General features: G+C 35.4%; 1 long non-coding RNA gene across 1 annotated transcript; it reads right to left on the bottom strand.

Moving 5' to 3' along the window:
- Positions 1 to 222: 222 nt before the first annotated feature.
- On the bottom strand, positions 223 to 12,823 carry LOC147655650 (uncharacterized). The gene is made up of 5 exons (XR_015289619.1): positions 12,221 to 12,823; positions 4,469 to 4,536; positions 3,529 to 3,668; positions 2,100 to 2,239; positions 223 to 1,642 (listed from the first exon to the last, which is right to left on the bottom strand). It is a non-coding gene; the product is annotated as an uncharacterized LOC147655650 (long non-coding RNA).
- Positions 12,824 to 21,755: the final 8,932 nt, after the last annotated feature.

Genomic DNA, 21,755 nt, shown 5'->3' with positions numbered 1-21,755 from the left:
CATGTCTACACCCCAGCACTTAGCAGTGAATGTATACTGTGACAGCTGCTAGAAGCAATTCCCACATAGCAATATATTAACTGCACTGCTACTGCTGGCTGCAAAAGCAATCATTAGGCCAGATTCCTTTTTCTTTTTTTACTCTCTCAGAAAGGAGATATGAGCTCATTAGGTTCTCAACACTCACAAAGTACTAAGAAGGAAACACACTGCACTCAGCTATAGCCTTTGTACCATGCCTTTTTTCTACACCATTAATCTATTTAATATTGGATTATCAAGATAACTCACACATGAAAAAAGAAAGGAGAAGACAAGCTTTAATTTACTTTCAGATATGCCGAGGGTCAAATCTTTCCCACATGTGAGAAGTCTTTATCTGACTGGACTTTCTTGGCTCAGGAGTTATAAATATGGTAACAGTCAAACACATATTATAGGACCTTAAATTTAGAAGCTTATAATAGGATTTATAATCTCAATAAAAACACTAATTTGGGAGCATTTAACACCTCCATCCCAATAGTTTCCAGATTAAACTGGTCTGATAAAAAGGAATTTGTAGTAACAGAGAATGTCTTCTGTCTGTTGTCTCTTTAGACTGTTTAGAGAAACAAGAGTGTTCTTTTAAAAACGTTGCTAAAATTTTTAAAGAGCTGTTGAGACACAGGGATCCACTGTGGTTTTATTTTACTATGTTTCTTCTTTAGCTGAAAGACATAAATCTGGAAAAGACCTCTTCCTTGGCAGAAAACCTGATCAAATTTGAGTAATTATGAACTGTGATTTTAAAAGTATTGTCTGGTGAAATAATTTCCACTTTCTACAAAAAATTACAGGAAAGGAGTAGGGAAAAAAAAATAAAAATAAAAAACATTCTGTAAAGCATACTACAGAGAAAACCATAAATATTAATTCAGGAAAGTAAGTTCCTGTAGCTGTAATGTCACATGCAGCATATGTCTCAAAAAATTATTTTTCCAAGTTGCTATTCTTCCAGTTTGTTTCTAGAGGTGATGATGAAAAGTCCAACCAAAAAGTCGAAACCAAGCCTGAACAAAATTAGTCGGCCAACCCAATGTCAAATGTTAATTATTTTGTTTAATTCAGTTTTCATTCATTAATTAAAGAAAAAATAAATCTCAAAATTATTTTTTTTTTAAATCTTCATATCTCCATTAAAACTCTGTGGCAAAAGTGGCCTGGAAAATAAAGTTTCTGGAACAGTTCAAACCAAGATTTAAATATATTTTCAAAAAAGAAATAAAATAAAATTGTCTTTTAATTGTTTCACTGAGGTCTGTGACATGGTTGTAACAACTGAAGTGAGTGTAGAATTTACTATATTAGCCCATCTTTCTGGGTATAACGAAACATAAGTCCTAGCAGAAGACCTATTCAATATGACTGTAGGAAGAAATACTGGAGAAAGAGGATTGGTTGTGTTGGTATAAGATAAATAAATCTTAAATTCAAGAAGGAAAAAGATTTTTCACAGTATTTTCAAATTCTGTCATCATTGGTTACTTCCCTGTAACTCTGAGCTTCCTGTTTCCAAATGAACTGAAACAAGATGTGTTGTAACAGCCAGGAGGGAGGCATTTCTCATATTCTATGCTGCTTAAGCAGATACAGGGGGATCCTTAGAGAAAAAAAAAAACCCAACAAAATCCTTTATGTTATATTCTGTGTTCTAGAAAGTTTTGTCAGATTGAATAATGTATAATTTGCTATTGCAGATTTTGTCTGCTGTGACAATTTTGCCAGCTAAATTATAGTATGCCCATGCAATCAGAAACATTCAGGGTTTCAAGAACAAAATTAGACACAGTGGGAAGAAAGTTTCCAAAACTTAATTAAATTTTCAATATTATTATAATTTCCTTTATCATCTCAAATTATCACAGAAAAAACCTCATGGCTCTGCAGGAACTGACAGTCCATACTGATTCTGCTCAGCCTCCCTGTGTCCATCCCATGGCCATGTTTAGACATTCCAAAGCTGTGTTTGACCCTGTTTTCCCACAGCAGCCCTGATCCTGTCGCCCACTAGCAAGACCACATCCCAGCCCAGCCTTGGCCATTCCCCATCACCATGCCTGGTGTCCTATGCTGTGTCCTGACACTGAGCTGTAAGATTTCTTGATGAAAGGCATAAAGTCCTGTGACAGCTTCTCTTTTGCTTTCTTCCATTTAAAATTTAAGGTTTGTTTTATGAAATTCTTCGGGGCTGTCTTTACTACAGAAAAATACCACAACAAAAAACAGCTGATTTAATCAGACATGGACAAAAAAAAAATAGGTTAGGCATAACTTCCAGTGAAATAATCAACTTAAGACATAAATCAGAAGTTAATATTCAGAGTTGGAGAAAAAAACTTTACATATAGAATGAGAATAACCATAAACATTTTAAAAACCAAGCAAACCAAAAGCACATATATTAAACTAAAAAAAAAAATAATAATTAAAAACAATCCAGAATAAAAATTCTTACATTTTATCTAAATCTAATGTATCTTCTACTCATAATCTACATAATATTAACTAAAATTGATTTTGTTTAAGTTTGCTTTATTTATATAATATATATATATTACCTAAACAGATTGCTGATTTCTTGACAGGTGTCAGGGCCTCACAAAAATACTGAACAGAATGTTTTGAAATGTGAAATATTTCATGGAGATATCTCAGTTTTGGATAAATTTGAGAGCAAAGACAAGTTTGTTTTGATGGTTTTGAAGACAGATGGTTCTTATCTAGTAGTGTTCCATTTCCCTGAGTATTGCTTCAAATATAAAATAACTTCAGGATTATAAGCACAGTAGTACATAAATGTCAAATAATCAAGAAAATAAATATATAAACAATATTAAAAAAGTTGATTGTTCTGATGATGAGAAATTTTAATTGCTTTTTGCTGGTAACTTTGGTCTTCTGCTTTATTTCACAAAAAAAATAGGCATATATACTTTTTTTTTAATTTTTAAAATGCAAATTTTAATTCCTTATGAATATTATCCTAAACATGTAGGTATTTCTAAATGTACTTTTGAATAAAAGTTAATTATCTTTAATATATCTTTATAGATATATCTTTATCTATATATGTATATAGATATGCAATTACTCAACTTCTTTACAGATCTATTTCTTAAAGAAAAACTTGTTTATGCACACACAAGCTGAAGTGGTTTATCAGCTTGAGTACAGATTTACAGAAACCTATATGGATTTATAGTTACTGATGAACAAGGTAAATATTCAGTGGTCCAAAGAAAAGAGACTGTCTACCAACAAATTTATCTTTTCTGTTTTTTAATATCAGAAAGGTCTAAACAGAGCAATCAAAAATAATGCATAGACTAATTTACTGTTTGGGCTTTGAGCACAAAATAAACTACTTACAGTGCTTGAGTTAACATTTTAAAGCACTGCAGACATAAAATAAGACAGTACTAGTTTGGTCTTCTTTTCAAACCTACATTTTGTCTTTAGTGACTCAACTCATTTTTGTACAGGTACCTTTTCAGCAGCAAACAGAAAGAACAGGCTCAAAACGCCTTAGTATATAAAGCACACAGCGTAGTCCAGTAGTAACCATGGGCACTGCAGAAATAAAGCCTTTTCCAGCTGGTGGTGCCTTATAAGTCAATATTCTCTAACTGTGGACAGCAATAAAAACCAGCATGAATGAATTGGGATGAAGCTATTTTTCTCCAGAGAAAAATATGAATTTCACATAGTAAGTGTTTTTCATGTGAGACTGGGCCAAAAATGCATCTTTTTCTACTTGAAGGTCAATTGTGTACTTGGTTAAAATTTTATTTATTTCAAATTCTGAGCTGCCTTTAGAACCAAAAACTAACCAGAAAGATGATTCTTGTCTCTAATGAAGCACTGAAATGAACTAATATCCCCCTGGAGTTTCAATAGCATTTGTTTGGAAGAAGACTGAAAGACATGGGATTAATGATCATTTTCCACATAGTCATTGGTGGAATCTCCCTTACCCTGTAGTTGTTTTACACATGCATGCAACTACCACACAGGCATAAGAATTAACAGAAAGCAAGAGAACATCTCTGATCAAAACCCAGCATACACTTTGCAGAGTGAGGACACTGGAAAATGTCTATGCCACTTAGAAAGGAATTGAAGGTTTCAGAGGGATTTAACAGCTTATATGGCGATGACACTAGAGCTGCAGTCTCAGTGGAATTAAATCTGACTTGATCCAATTAACAACATAGAATAGGAAATAAAAAAGTCTAAAGAGAGGAAGGAAGGAAGTGCATAAGGAAGTGTGAAAGTGCGGAAGTGCCGAAGTGTGGAAGGCGGGAGGGAGGGCGGGCAGGAGGGCGGGCAGGAAGGAAGGAAGGAAGGACTGGAAATAGCATTCAGAAAAACTATAGAATTTTTCCATTTTCTGGTGTGATATGCTGTTATTGAGACTTAGACTTACCATGGAATCAAGCTGATGGTACCTTTCTGAAGATCCAGAGTCTGTCTGTGATCACCAATACAGTTTAGCTACATTTTTTAAATGGGCAAGGTAGAAAACAACAAAATTAAAAATCAAAGAAGAAAAGGACTTCTCTTTTCATGCTGTTTAAAATAGTTACATATTTAAATAATTACAGTTTGTTCCGCTGTTTCACCATTGTTTATTTTCAAACACATTTAAGTTGCTTTAATCAAAACATTGTAATTGATCTTGTATTTTTTTTTTTTTTTACATTTATGAATATCTATTATCAGATATTTTAATCCCTCCTAGTCTTGTCTAAGACAATTTGCATATAAAGAGCCAAAATACAATCTCTGTATATGGTTTTTGGACATCCTAGCTCACCTTAAAATTGTATTTGCTCAATGCTTGACACATACCAAATTTCAGTTCTGAAAACCACTGCAGATTTTTCGTGTTTCTATAGCAGAAATGTAGACTTTTTAGAGGGGTGGAAGCAAATAAACATTTCACATGTGTCCTCACCTTGGCATCCTTCCCCATCATTGCATATAAGCTTGTAATCCCTCTCATCCCCTAAACAGGTAATTTATTATTACACTAGACAATTTTCTGTTCTTTATCTCCTACATTCAGGCTGTTACTAAATCCTGTCATTTTCCCTTTAGAACATCTACAAAATCTAGTATATTCATTTAATTTGTGTTTCCAGGAAGGAGTAGTCATCCAGGAAATAACTGAGGCATAACAAGGGTATCGACATGTCTATCACATACTTCACTCCTTTCTTCCTAATACTTCAACTACTCTTTCCTTTGGCTCTAGTTCACCTTCTTTCCCTCTTTGTAATTCCTTATGCTCTGCCCTGAAGGCTTTCTCGTTCTGTGTCAAATATAAGTCAGTTATGACTTAAATATTCAAATCCTTTTAAAAGCACTTTGGTGTCATGTTTGAGACTTCTCCCTATACACAAGAGTTCAATCCTGATCCTTTGCATAACAAGACCTTCTGCTCTTTCAGACAGGACTCCCTATTTTCACAGTTCTGTAAACAATGAAAACAAAGTAAAATTTTTAAAACATTCTTGGCATTCTTTTTTATTATTTCTTCATATTTTATCTGTGATTTTTCGTGGCTCCTTTTTTGTTGTTGTCATTGCTGTTTTGATTTTAATTGCTGTTATACACTGGAAGCATTGACTTTTAGCACTGAAACCAGAAGTACAACAATACAATAAATAGGCCTGTTATGTTGTGTTCAACAGTTTCCAATTCTAATCATCCATCTGGTATAATATATTCAGTCCTTGTTTGTCAGTCTATTTAGGATGTCCTTGGGGTTCTAAGATCCTGTTACTAGGCATTATGAAAAAATCATAAAAGGAGTCCAGATAATGAGACAAATTTTATTCTTTACTATGTGCACATTAATTTAGTAGAGTAGCTAAAATTTTGCATTGATCAAAAGAGGAAAATATTTGCCTGATTGCCTCTGGAATTAAAATAGTTCTGTATAATATATTTTGCAGAACTGCAGGAGACCATAAAGACAGAAAAGGTGTAGGTGACATCCTCCTGCTTTATCAGTATCCTTACTCTTAAAATGAACAAAATTAAAGAGAATAAAGAAAGATCATAAATTGATGAAGGCTTTTTGTGTTTGGAATCCATGATAAACTTTATAAAGGAGTAGTTAGTATATTTTTTCTGGTTTAAAAATCTTTCTTCTATTGTGGGTCCCTTTTTAATGTTCAAAATGTAATTTAGTTACCTTTGGTGCAATATTGGCTGCGAGGAACTGATGAGGCTGGGATAGAACTAATTAAGCAAAATTAGATTGCAGTCTTCCCATGAAGGGAAAGAAAGTTAACTCCTGTTATGCATTTAGAGTCATGTGAATATGATGACTGCAGTTTGCTCTTTTTTCTTCCTTTATATACTACTGTACATTCATCAGTAAGACTAGAATACTTAAATAACTGCTTCTACATTGCTTAGACCTATGTTTATATTTATTTTCCTTCAAGGGAAAAAAAAATAAAAAATACAGTTACCATTGAAGTTTGTTATAGAATAAATGCCAGCACTGAGTTTGGTTTTGGGTGTTTCTATTGCTCTCACAAAGTAGCAAATTCACAGTACCATAATCTGAAGTTGTTATCCTTATAGTACAAGCTTTTTTCTCCCTTTAGACAAATGTTTCAGCAATAATATGCAGGGGTTACTTCAAGATCTGAAGGATTTAAGTTCAGTAATATTTGGATTTTAATCTCTGGACAGGTTATGCCAAAATGAACTTTCTGTTACTTGAGAGCTTTTAGAATTTCCTATGATTTTTTTGGGGAAATTTTAGAGTGAGAACCCATTTTAAGTTCAGGAACATTTTGATCATTTTTTCAGATCAGGTTAGACAGGTAATCCAGTTTTAGACTCTTGCAAATGTGAAAAAACAAATGTATTTCTAAACTTCTTTCAATTGTTTAGCTTTAGATTTCATCACTGAGACTTTTATACTTTTCAAAAGTTAGGTATTTTTTACATATGTTCAGTAGAAATCTAGTACCCTAAGCATATTCTACCTTTGATTGGTGTGATATACATGAAAGGTGAACAAAAACAAAAATAAGAATCAGCATCCCTGCACAGCCCAACTTCCTCCTGTGAAATGATCTAAACAGTACATTTTATTGCTTTACTTCACATGATAATACAGCTAACACTAGTGCCAGGAGGATAAATAAAGTGCTTAGCACACTCTGCAGAGGATAGAGGGTAGACTTTTGTATGAAGAAAATTGAATCACACCTAAATTTCCTTACCCTGACAAATTACCTCTGCTACATTCTATGTCTCTATTCAATTAAACAAACATTCTGTTGGTCCAGCATTATTTAACTGTGATTAAAATCACTGAAAATAAAATGATGATTTCTTCCTTATCAAAGGTTCTTTTATAAAGAGCAGCACTTTGCAGCTTTCTGCCTTAATTTATTCTTCATTTGTGCCAAAGGAGCCAAGTTGGATTCTAACCTCGACCAAATTAGTAACTGAGACTCATTCAGAAGAAAAGTTTAATCTCAAGGGTAAGAGGTTGACATTAAGATGCTGTCAGAATGTAATGTGATAAAAAAGAAAATAAATTCCATGCTGCTTGAAATGAACAACATGCTTGAAACTCTTTGAAAAATGTGCCTTATATTTTTGAAACTATATAATCACATCATAATGGACTTGTGCCAGAGCTTTTGCCAACAATAAAATTTTCAGTTACATTTTTATGTGCTAATTAAATGCACTGGTGCAATAAGATAAGGGCACTTATAACTAGCCCTCCTGGTTGCATTCAAGGACTTGCACATTTTTCATAAATGGTGGGTTCCAGAACTGCACACAGTGGTGAAGATGGGGCTACACCAAAGTTCAATACAGTGGGATAATCACCTCTTTTGACTGGCTGGTGGTGCTGTTTTTGATGCACCACAATGCAGTTCTTCCTCTTGGCTGCCAGGACACACTCCTGGTTCACACTGAACTGCTGCTGACCAGCAAATCCCTTTTTGCAGGGCTGCTCTCCAGACACTTCTCTTCAGATTTATACTTGTGTCCAGCATAAATCTGTCCCAGGTGCAGAATCTGGCATTTCTTGTTAAATTTCATGCAACACCAGCACTAACTGCTGCTGCTCCTTTGTGTATTGCATAGATTAATTTAATTTATGCATTTAGACCAAAATATATATTACTAGAAGTACATGTTTACAGACATTTTCTTCCCGTTTCCACTATAATACTAAAGAAAGCCTATAGAATACTAGTCATTTATTTTCAAATAAACCAGTTGCTCTATGGATTGTTCAGCCTTTCAAATATGATGTTGTCTGTACCTATATCTTATTGGCCAACGTCTACAGAACAGCTAGAAATTCTGCTTTACAAATAATCTCAGACAGAGTCTCGCATGCACACTCGTTTGTAAAAATTCTCTTCTACACCTGTTTCCAAACCTCATGTAATGGTATATGAATAAAGAACGAGATACTTCCACACCTCAGGTTGACATTTACAAAGCTGTTCACAATTTTTGCTACTTTGCCAAGGGGCAGTGAGGGTTGAACAGCTTTTTGTGTTGTTTTCTTTTTTCATTTCCTTTTAACTTTCTTTCCAGGCAGCAGATGCTTCATGCACTTGAACATTCTAGCAGACCTAGCTAATCATAGCAATCATGCCCCAGGGAGGAGTAAAATACTGTTCCTCCACTTAAAATCATTTCTTCATCTGATGCTTGAGAAGGTACTAGTTGCCATTAGAGACTGGAGATTATGGGAAAAGGTTCATAGACAGAAACTACTGCCTGAGCATGCTCTGCAATGGCTCTGGGAGGAAAGGCAACAATCCCAGATGTGTAAAGATCAGAGCAATCAAACCAAGAAAGCGTACACAGTATTCTACCTTGGAGAGGGGGTGAGGAAGGAGAGCATCTTGAAAAAAATAAAATAAAATAAAAAAAAAAAAAAAGGCAAGACACAGAAAACATACTGAGCAACAAAACTATGCATTTGTGTTTGCATTTATAGCTCTATCTGTATTCAGTAGTTCCTACAGGGAGAGAAGAATAATGCTATTTGTGGGGAAGGTTGTTTGGGTTTTTTTTGTCCTGTTTTGTTTTTTTGTTTTGTTTAATTTTGTTTTGTTTTGTTGGTGTGGCACATTATTCTTTTTGTTCTGTAGAAATTTTATACTACCCTTTTTGTTCTGTAGTAACTTTATACCTAGAACAATGACTAATCTTATTTTGCAGCTGGCCTTTGGGCTTTATTCAGAATTCCTAAAGCTAAACAAACACAGTCATGGGAATATGTCTTTCTTGGACTATGACATTTTTTTATGCAATAAGAAATGAGAGATGAGATGGCTCTGTGTCTCCAGCACACAGAGGACATGGAACTGTTGAAACAAGTCTAGAGAAGGGCCACAAATTTGATAAGAAGATGGGTACACACCCCCTTTGAAGAAAGGATGAGAAAGCTGGGGCTGTTCAGCCAGTGGAACAGATTGTGTGAAGACTTCATAGCAACCATCCAGTATCTGAAAGGGGCTTACCAGGAAGCTGGAGAGGGACCCTTCATCAGGAAAAGTAGAGATAGGACAAGGGGGAATGGTTTACAACTGGGAGTAGGTTAGATTGTATATCAGGAACAATTTTTTTATTCCGAAGGTGGTGAGGCACTGGAACAGGTTTCCCACATAAGTTGTGGATGCCCCAACCCTGCCAGTGTCCAAAGCCAGGTTGGATTAGGTCTTGAGAACCTGGTGAACTGGGATGTGTCCCTGCCCATGGCAGCGGGGACTTGGGGCTAGATGACCTTTAAGGTCCATTCCAACCCCTTAACATTTTATGAATCAATGACAATGGATTTTGCCTACAATTCCTAACCAGTGAGGCCCAATAATAATAACAATAACAACTCAAAACTAAATAAAATATACAGGAGTAGGTATGAAGAAAATTAACTATAAAATATATTTATGAGTCTTGGTCTTGAACTCAGCCAGTTCAGAGAAATTTGTTGTGACACAAGATGAACATGATGAAGAGGTAGATGAGATGAGAGGTAGATTCTTTCTTTATCTTCCCACGGATAAGAGAGTGTCTATGCGATTAGTGCTGCCAATTTTCAGCTTCTAGATGCCCAGTTAAGGAGCTATTAATCCTCACATGGGCAGTAGTAAAGATATAGGCTTTTAAAGGACAATGGACAGATGCCCATTATTAATTATTTTCTTTTTCTGTTATACTCTTTCCTGAACCTTCCCAGATCCTGTTACTTAAAATTCACTCTCATCAACCTGAAGACCTGACATCAATTTAATGGAAAAAAATTTCTCAACAGCGAGTGCAGCATTTTGGGTTGAGTTTTCTAATATGTGTGGAGTTTAAAATGCAAAAAAGAAAGACTGTGAGAGAACCATTTTTTTATGAAATTTTTCTTTTTTTTACCCCCAGTATTAAAATGAGAATGAATCACTAGGTATACCCAAAGCTATTTGACATTCAAAATGATTCCTAGAAAGAAAACCAAAAAACACTTCAGCTTTTGGTTGAGAGTTGATGATATAATATTGTGTCTTATTTTAAAGAAATAGTTTTTAATCATTGAATGGCTATATTACTAATTTTCAAAAAGTAGATTGCAAGCAAGAATCATCTATTACATACATTAAATTTTGTGTATTTACATAAATGTCAGCAACTTTCTTATTCAGAAACATTTTTTTTAAGCAACCAGAAGTTATTTTTAAAAATCAAGAAATGCACTCAAAGAGAACAGAATTTTGCTCAGATTTGTATGCAATTCCAGCTTCATGATTGTTTTATTTTTAAGTTAAAAAACAAAAATAAAAAAAGTTATCTGGAGGCCAATACCAATGGTCCAAGCCACTCCAAAATCTGACCATTTTCCTATATTGTCTTCCTGTAGTGAGGTGGAACTGGTTGACTTAGGGTATAGAGAGATGGAGAAAAAGAAAACTAAGGCAATCCATGGTTTGACATCTATAGCAGGCACGTACACTGATAAGGTAATGGACATTGATAGACTCTTGCTGAGGAACACTGACTCCAGAATATTGTATTTATTTATGCTGCAAAGACAGGAAGACAGAATGCCTTTGTTTCTGTGTCTGTTAAATCTGAATGAGAACAGGATAACCACTAAGCACTTGCAAGTAGCTATTTGATTTTTGTAAGAGTTTTGGGTGAGGCCAATTATGATGGAACTAATAGTAGATGGTAGCATTTTGAATTTTAATTGCTACTACTAATGCAGTTTATGTAAACTTCCTGGAATCCTGGAAAGTATTTTGATCTGAATTACTGTAATCATTGTTCTGATTCTTTATCTCATTTTAAAGAAACCCTCAGAGAAATATTTGGCCCTATGCCTTTGGATTCTAGTTCTTTTAAACACAGCCACAAATGCATCTTCCTTGCTCAGTTATCATTCATCAATATTTTGTTTCAGTTTATTGAGATGATATTTTACCATTTAAACTTAAGTAATGGGTATTGTATTTGCTTCTTTGAAGCAAAAGAAGGTTTAATATTAGCAAGGATTCTTGTGAACAGGAAAAAATATATCTTATAATGGTAAATAAGAATAAAATTAAATTTTGAAAGTGATTTTACTGGCAATAGAGCAGAGGAACCAAAGGCAAATGAATGTGAACAGAAGAGCCAAAGGTAAATGAATGTAAGCATCATGTTAGCAATGATCTATTGGAAGAAATGATTAAAGGAGTCTCTGGAGACAGATAGCTTACATATATAATTTTATAACCCTAACAATAAAAATAGAAAAATACTGGGTGGTCTTTGCTCTTTTCATTTTCTATATATTTCACGGTTGCATGGATTATGCTGAAGTTGAAGATCACATACTACTTAGGTACATGATTTTACATTTTACAGGTTTTTGTCCATTATTACATGGTTTAAATTCCTTGGCTAATTCTTTTGTTTTATTGTTGACTGTCCTTTCATATTTATGCATTGGCACAAGAACATTCAATAATATCAGGATAGCAGCTATCCTTGAACAAAACTAAATCACTTTCTCTCTATATGGTCACCCCTTCTTTTTCCCAGACTCAGCTTCACTCTTTCATTCACAACTATTCCACCTCCCACCTCTCCCCCTCCATCCTCAGTAACTCAGGTGGATGCGAAATGGGAATTGTGATCACTCTACCTGTTCATCTCTGCTGCTCCTTCCTCCTCATACTTTTCACCCTCTCCAATGTGACTTCTTTCCACAGGCTGCAGCTTCTTTTAAAGCAAATCTACCTTTTAATGTGTGGGGTCCTCCACATGTTGCATTGTAGATACCTGTTCCAGCATGGTCTTCTCCACGAACTGCAGGGAAATACCTGCTTCACAGGTAAAAAGGTTGAAAACTATAAGACAGGAAACAAGATTCTCAGATGTTATGGAACAGTATATCTCCATCATCTTAATAAATATGTTCTGTCTTGAGCTGTTTTAAGTTTCATATTGTCAGAGTTGTTTCTGCCTTGTCAGAGGTATTTAACTAGTTAAAATTTTCTGAAGTGAAGTCTTAGCGCAGAAACAAGGAGGATGCTTCAGGGAATAACAGAATAAAACTATACTGTGCTAGTTTTACTGTGAGACTATACCTTCTCATTGTGTGTTAAAACACCTGGGCATCATATGATTTACAATAATTTAGGAATCTGACACATTGTAAATTCTTACTAAACTGTATGAAAGTATGGAACTTTAAATTCTGTCATGTGCTGTTGCATAACCACTCCCAGAGCAACACAAGAACATATTTGCTGCTCTCAAAAGGTAAGTGAGGAGCCACTAATGATAAATTTATATGCTGTCTTCACCTTGGTGTAAGGGGAAGGAAAGAAAAAGAAACACATAAGCACAAGGATTCAGCCTTGCATTACACATCCACAGCCCCTAAAGCCTTCCAATGCATCATTTTGCTAAGAAGCAGGTGCCATAAACAACTGTAAGTTTTGGTAGATATCAGCTGACATGGAGCAATGAGAAATTATGGAATAGTGGTACAGTCATTTTTACACTTGACTTTACAATATATGTTGATAACCCAATTCAGTTATTAAAATTTAAACCCATAATGTGGGAGCACACCAGCATAGAATTTCACATTATGCAAAGGTAACTGTTACATAACAGTAAGAACTACTTCAATATCTCAACAAATTGTGAATGATCATTTTCTAGGTTGTACCTGTATAAAGTATTTTTCTTCTCTGATTCATGATTTTAGAGAACCAAGGACCAGTTTAGCACATTGTTTCTGTGTCAAATTGTTGTTTTCCATACTTAACAAAATAAAATAATAATTAAATATATTCATAATATATTCAAAATAATAAAAAAATAAAATAATAAAAAAATTAAAGAAAAAAGTTCTTATTTTCTTCCAGAGGAAAGATACGAGAAAGGCACATTGACCTACCAAATGTTACTGCAGTTCCATATTGAGCTACTTGTGGGAGATATTATCAGTTTTACCTTGGGTATTATTGAGCAAACAAAACCTCTTTTGCATGCATATTTCCATTTGGCATTTTCTTTCTTATGTAATTAATTTTTACATTAAAAAATATTTTACCTACCATACTTAATGTTCTCTAACACTGAAATAATAAGGAGCTGGCAAAATCTGAGCTTAGTTAATGCAGTTGTTTCTTGGGAAATACATTTTGTGAAATTTGTTCTCTGAAACCATATTTATCACCTTCTGCACAAGAGTTGAGGAATGGTAGAAAGAAAATATTAGGAATATTTTATATGCACATGTGAACAAGTCCTGTTCTACTTTTCTTTCTTACTGCACCTCTTCTCACAAGATAGAGAACACTTGCTGAAATAACTGTGTCACTACACATCCGAGTCCTTTACATGTCCTTTGTAGCAGGTAGTGTGGAGGTAAGAGGAAGGGAAGAAATCTATCAACCTACAAAAGCCAACAACAAATTTAAATGCTTACAACAATAAAGGACAAGAATTAAGGATCACATTTCCCAAGCATTTTTTGCTCATTGTACATTTCAATGCCTTTATAAGCTAAAACTTGTTCCCTTTAAAAGAGAGGCTGCTATAATCAGTAACATGATGGATTCATAATATGCCTTTCAGTCAGTTATACATAACACCATCAAGAAAGGTGTTCCTTCATTTAAGTAGTTGTCTATGTTCTTTGTGAAATGTGTTTACTCATAAATATGTAAACCACTGGTGTATTGTGCTATCTATCTCTCTCAAGCACCTGGTCCACCGAGATAACCACTTATTTCTGTTACCATCTGTGATAATTGTGGCAGTACAGCTCTAGTGGAAGGGATTTATGCTATAAACCTGTAGGTCCAGTGTTCAGATGAAGACAGTGGTGACTGAGGAGAGGCATAAATCTACTTGTATATGCCCCAAACCAACAGAAAAGGAGGTATGCATTTAAATCTGAGGCAGAGCATGTAAAAAACAGCTGTTAAAAATATGTAATTAAGAGTATGAAAATATAAAATAACAAATATTAAAAACAGAGTTATGCTCAATAATTTAATTCTGTCCCATTCTATTATGATGCCAAGTTTTAATTCACAAAACTTAATTGCAATATTTTTCTAAAATAGCAAGTTTTTAAGGGTGACAATCGGTTCATTAAAATAAAAAAAATAAAAAAAAAAAATAGAAAAGCCACTGATATTTTTTTTCTCAAGAGAGATTGTCCCAAAGATAATCCTTGCCTTAATTTGGGTCTCTGTGGGTTCCTAATTATTCTGTTTAGCAAACAACCAGGTGCTCTTGCAGCCTATTTTTACTAGTCTGTGCATGTATAAGCTTCTCTGACAAATAAACAAAATGTACCTAGCTAGTTCTTTTCATACACAGCATTTTAATAAGCTATGAATCAACGGATCTCACCTAAATTAAGTTGCAAATGATCAGTGGCACCACATTTGTTTTACATCAGTATTCAATACAAACAATGTATTTTTCAGTCATTTTTATATTCCATAAACTTTTATATAAACAATAGTTTATCTGGGTTTCTTTTCTTTTCAACCATTGTACTTATTTTTACCAACATTAAATGCTGCAGCTTCTTACATGTCTATGAAGTAGACATAAGTAATGACCAGTAAAGACAAACGAAAAATTAAGTAGAATCATTTGGAGTAGCTTGATTATTATACAAAAATATAGCTATTTTTTCCTTTTGTGGGCTTTACTAAATAATTTCAAAATTGCAGTAAGGCCCATGTAAGAATACAAAATTTATTGAGATTTAGACAATACTAGTTAAGTCAAACACCATTTTGTGGTGTTAGGATAGACACATGTGGCTCTGATGAATTGTTTGATATATGTGATAAATTTTAGATTAAACTCATGCTTTCTTTTTTAAGCATTATCTCCTTTCCTTGAGACAGGTAAACAATTGGGGTTTTTTTTATCATCCCAGTTAATGCTGATAATTCTGAGGATTTGTAGCCAAAGGAACAGATTATAAAGTGAAAACAACAAATTGCTTTGAACTAACATTTCTATAATCAGCAGATATGTGTAAGTGAACCCTAAAGGTTTCCAAAAACTGCTTGCAAATTTTTTAAGCCATTCCAACAGGAATTTTTGCACATTCCTTCTAAAGACTGGACAAGCCTGCTTCTTGAAGGACTGACACAGAGTTTAAAAAATACTCCATCTTAACCTTCATTCCTCACGATAAAATATTTGTAGGAGAAATTGTATAAACACACAAAAAACATCCCCAAACCAAAATCAAAACCAGAACCAACACCAATCAACCAACGAACCAAAACAAACAAACAAATAAACCCCCCCAAATAAAAACAAACCAAAAAACAAAACCAAAAACAAAGCAAACAAACAAACAGAACCCAACAAAAAAAACCCCTCAACCTGTCTGGGCTTTCCCTTACTGTCCTGTACTATATGCCAGCTCTATTGGAAAAGTATAAGAATCAGGAAAAATAAAAGAAGATGTAATATTGAAGGTGGCAAAGAAGGAATGCATGTGGGTCTAATGGAAGTTGTCCATGCCCATGGACCCTTCCAAACCATACCACTCAAAATTTCTACAATTCTCTGACTCTGTGAAAGAGATTTTACATGAAGAAGTGAATGCTGACCTACAGTCCCTGACAGAGACAGTCCTTGTTTGTGAGAATCTAGTATAAAATTAGAAAGGTATTACAAAATCACTAGTGATTAAACATATTATTTCTAGTAGGACTATATTTGGGATATTCTAATACAGCAAACAATTTTTATTCCAACACAGTTACTGTGCATATGCATGGAGAAGCAAGGTGTCATGTCTTTAGAAGCCTCAGGGAGCACAGCTGTTCTCTTCAAATAGGGGAGGGCTGTGTGCTGAGCACACAGGATGCACACATATATTGTCGGGGTTGGATCCTGGATCTCCCCCACTCCTGGCTGTTGGGCTCCCTGGACACAGGATCAATTTAGATTTCTTTTTTTTTCTAACAGATAATGACATGGATAATTTTTCATCATTTCCTTGGCTCATTTCCTTGGCTATTTATTTACAGAAGTGTAACTTAGAAAGGATTGTTAAGACTATGACACATTCACAGGGGAAGAAAAGATAATTGGCCATAATGGCTGTAACATTTGGTTTCTACTTGGCAAAGTATAGACAGTGCTGTCTTCAGACAACTGGCCCCAGATGGAGAGCCTTTTGGAGAAGGAAAACATAGTGGTGGATGGACAAAGCAACAGTTGTTTTATAATTGTCTTTTTCAGTACGGCACTCCCTCTTCAGTGGATGGAGGGCTTTTTTTCAATTACTTCCTCTAAACTACAGAGGTCAGATATTTAAATATGTCACATGATCTAAATTATTTCCCTTACCATTGGTTTGGGGGACATGAAGAGGAAGGAAAGCTGCCTCCTTTTAGCTTCTGATCAACAAATGAATATTCCTTTAAAACACTGGGTTTGTTTTCCCCATAATTATTTTCCCATATTTATGTATATTTTCCCATAATAAAAAAAACCAAAAACCAAACAACAAACCACCCAAAAATAGAACTGGTTTAATTTTTAAGCAAATTAAGTAAGTATTGATTCAAACTAAGTGCTTGAAAACGATTGCAAAGCTTGATTTTGAGATGATGGAAATCTAGTAATTGATCTATTCTTAAATTTCTTGGTCTTGCCATTGAATTGAGAAAACACAGATACACGCATACATACATGCACTCCCTTGAGAAGACTTAAACTAGGATCTAGCAATGCTCAACAATAGATAAGTTTCTAAAAACTATGGCATGCCAGCTGCATATGTTCCATTTCTTTACCTTTCAGTGCAAACAAAGCAAAACACAGTAATTATCTATCCTAAAAACACCTGTGCATCTAAGAAACACTTGAGTAGAAAACACTTATTACTGACTCTAGGAATCACTGATTACAGCAAAAATCAGGAAAAGGAAATAGAAAAAAAACAGTAGCTATTAATAACTATGTTTTTTATCTTTTAAAACATACAAAACTTTTAAGAACCCTATATTTTCTTCTTTTATCTGGTAGGATGAGAAGCACCTTGCGTTACCAAGCTTGAACTCTTTTGAAGTACACAGAAGACATAAACCTTGGACAGATTACACATCTGTAGCTCAAAAATCCCTGAGTGCATGAATACAGCTACTGACTGAAACTAGAATTCTCCTTTGATCTTATAATTATCTTCTGAAACAGATTATGTGCAATGTAGAATCTTCCTTCCTGCCTGCCTGCCTCCCCTCCCCTCCCCTCCCCTCCCCTCCCCTCCCCTCCCCTCCCCTCCCCTCCCCTCCCCTCCCCTCCCCTGTAATTTCTTTAATTACAGAATAATTATGATCTGAAAATCCCTAGTCATATATCTCTGTCCAGCCCTTTTTAACTAGAATATGGGTTTGACTTCCTTTTTTCTTTATTTTTGTTTAATCACAAGAGCTGCTTTTTGAGAAGACAAAATTACTTTTCTCATAATGGGAGCCAGAATCATAAAAACTATGCACTAGATTTGGAGTTTTAAAAGTTAGTTATTCTAGATTTAATGAACTAGGGAGAGAAAAATGAAACCACACACACCCCCCCCCACACACACACACACCCATAACAAAGTGTTCACTCTCAGCCCAGGTTGATATGAAAAGTTATGATAACTCAGATAAGCATATTTAGACAGGATCCATAAAATAACTCAGAAAGTATCATCAAAGTGTCTTTATAGATTCTTCTGTAAAGTAAATGCAATTTTTTAACTACTGACAACACATAGGAAATACCACTATGTATCAAATAGTTGACAGGAATCTGAACCTTTCAAGGAATGACCAGTTGACTTAGGCTTATTGCTGAACAAAAACTGGGCATTCCTCTTATACTAAAGAACCAGAAGACTTTTAAGATAAAAATTCATAATTGCACATGTATGTTTTCCCATGGAGTGTCAGGTGGCAGTGAAAATTGCAGTGCTTTGAAATTGCCTCACCATGGATTCAGATAGCTCCTCCAGCTAGTGCATTTGGCAAGAATTAAACTTTGAAATTTGAACTTTCACTACTATTCTTTGACCTACTGAATATTTATTATCCTAGAAAACAGAATAATTTAAAGGTATAATTCTCTTCCACTAAAACCTTTGCATTCTGACAGAGCATTTACCTTGGAGGAAAAAGGAATCTAAAATTCTCTCAGAAAATTTAATCCAGTTCTGTCCCACCTGGATGTCTACTCTCACTACTGCATTACAGCATCAAAGAAGACAGGAGCATTGCCTTTCATTTCTGTATGATCCTAATATAAATTCTGTTGCTTTTCTGTTAAATTGCCAGAGCAGATAACCCATGGGGAGTTGCACAACAAAAGGCTAAACACCTGTGTCAGGAGAAGGGATGATTCTCTAAGTTTGCTCTCCTTCTCATTTCTTATTTGGCTACAAATATGGACAGGATCCATATTTCTTTTATAAAGACAACCTTCTACAAGGAACAGGTCAGATAAAACACTGCAAGGAGAAGAAAGTGATTCTTCCCTTGGGACACAGACATGAAAGATAAAACTTGATGGAGCAGACAGAAGGGATTGTCATAGTGAGACACTGAGGAGCAGGGAATAGGCAGCTGGGTCTCAAAGGAGACTAAAGCTGTGTAAGAATTAAAAGGAGCAGCATAAGGCTTATAGTAACCTTGGAAGCTACTGAGCATACTGAAACCTTCCTGTAAGGTTTTCAGGAGAAAGGATAGATTTTCTCAAATAAACTGTTTGTATTTCTAGTCTCTCTGACCAGTAAGTGGATTTTCTAGTCTTAGAAACTTGACTTGCTTTTTTTACATTCTACTGAAAACTGATTTTTGTCCAACCCTCTTTTTTTTTTTCTTTTTAATCTACTCTGAGGAATTCAAAAATATAGACAAAGACAGCTCTCTGCTCTGACTGACACACGTTTCTATCAGATATATCCATGATATCTCTTCACCCAGAATACTGTGGTTTTCAGTTCCATTCTAATTTCTATGCATTTTTAGAAGGTCTTGACACCTCATTTGATGCTTCTATTTCTCCAGGCAAACAAGAGAAAATGGGGGATAAATACACTGCTAATACACAGGAGAATCACCTTACAGCTACTGTGGTTTAAGTTAAAGGAGGTTTACTTACAGAAAGAGCAGACATTGGTAAGGAAGCCATCTTTTATGGTAGCAAACTCCACAAATGGTGCAGTTCCTGATTTTCACCTGAGTGCTTTAGTTAATCGACATGATATGCCATTTTTGTTTATATTACATAGTTTCTGATACCATAAAAATTCCTTTGGCTTTGAGGTAATATTTGACATTAAATGCTGCTCAACATGATTCTGTAGAATGAACGTCCAACTTCCTAAATACAATTAATATTTATAAAATGGATGCAAATTCTGTCCACTTGTTATTCAGATGTATATTGGTCAAAATCCTTTGACACAATATGTATATAAAATCTTCTGAAAACTGCAACACCTGGCATATAAAATTAAGAAAACAATTTTTAGAAAGGGGAGAAATCAATCTTTTTATTAGTAACTTATCTTTGTTTTGCCACAGTTACAATACCACCAGCTACCTGATACTGCTATACTATTTACACAGAGGTTTTATTGTGCACCTGCTTTAACCATGCAAAACTACAATATAGCTACACAGAGACATTCCAATAGTATTTTTAATAGGATCATAAATGTCTTGGATTGGAACAGACCATAAAGATCATTTTGTTTCAACCCCATAGCTATGGCCAGGCATGACACTCACTTGTTGTTGTTGATCAGGTTGTTTATGATCCCATCCAATCTGGTCTTGAACTCTTTCCATGTATGGAGCATTCACAACTTCTCTGGACAACATGTTCCAGTGACTCACTACCCTCAAAGCAAAGAATTTCTTCCTGAGATCTAATCTAAATTGCTCCTTAGTTCAAGCCTTCTTGTCCCATCAGTGACTGCAGCAGAAAAAAGTTCCTCTCCTTCTTTTAATAAGCCCCCTTTAAATACTGAAAGGACAGAATGAAATCTCACTGGAGCCTTCTCCTCTCCAGGCTGAACAATTCCAACTGTCTCAGACTGTATTTGTAGGAGAGGTGCTCCAGACCTGATCATCTTCATAGGCCTCCGTTGGATCTCTTCTAACAGGCCTACACTTTCCTTCTGCTGAGCACCCCAGAGCTGGGTGGAGCACCACAGGTGGGATCTTACATGGGAAGAATAGAGGGGCAGAATCACCTCCTTTGACCTGCTGGCCACTCCTCTTTTGATGCAGCCCAGGATGCAGTTGGCTTCTTGGGCTGGAAGTGCACATTGTACATATCCAGTTTTTCATCCACAGGAAACTCCCAAGCTCTTTTCTGCAAGGCTGCTCTCAAATGACTGGGTTTTCCCAGTCTATACTTATGTCTGGGGTTGCCCTGAGCCAGGTGCAGCATCTTGCACTTGGACTTCTTTAATCGTATGAGGTTCTTGTGGCCTCATTCTCAAGTTTGTCCAGGTCCCTCTGGATCACATCCCTACCTTCTGGTGCATCAGCCACACCCCTCAGCTTTGTGTCATCTGCAAACTTGCTGAGGGGGCACCTGATCTCACTGTCTGTGCCACTGATGAAAATATGAAAGAGCACTGGCTCCAAGAAAGGTGCCCTGAGGGACTCCATTTATCACCAGCCTCCACCTGGACATGTTGTTATTGACCACAACTCTCTGGCCCTCCATCCAGTTCCTTATCCATTGAATAATCCACCCTAAAATACTCATTTCTCTCCAGTCTGAAGATAAGGAAGTTTTCTGGGACTGTGTCCAAGGCCTTACAAAAGCCTCAGCAGATGATATGCATTGGTCTTCCTTTGACCATTGTAGTGACTCCATCACAGTAGGGCACCAGAATAGTCAGGCATGTTTGGCCCTTGGTGAAGCCACACTGGATGTCTTGGATCATCTTCTTGACTTGTATATGTCTTAACACTTCTATGACTGTCTCTTCTATGATTTTCCTATATGGAGAGGTGAAGCTCCCTAGTCTGTAGTTCCCTGGGTCTTCTTTTCTCCCCTCTGTAAAACAGGAGTGATGTTTCCCTTCTAATCAACAGGGACTTTGCCTGACTGAAATGACTTTTCAAATAGCATGGAAAATGGCATAGCCTCCAGCATCAGCCAGTTCCATC

The sequence above is a fragment of the Cyanistes caeruleus genome, chromosome 1 (assembly GCF_971803275.1).
Source record: "Cyanistes caeruleus chromosome 1, bCyaCae1.hap1.1, whole genome shotgun sequence".
Classification (NCBI taxonomy): domain Eukaryota; kingdom Metazoa; phylum Chordata; class Aves; order Passeriformes; family Paridae; genus Cyanistes; species Cyanistes caeruleus.
Note: the sequence above shows the minus strand (reverse complement) of the source record. Positions and strands in the feature narration are given on the sequence as shown.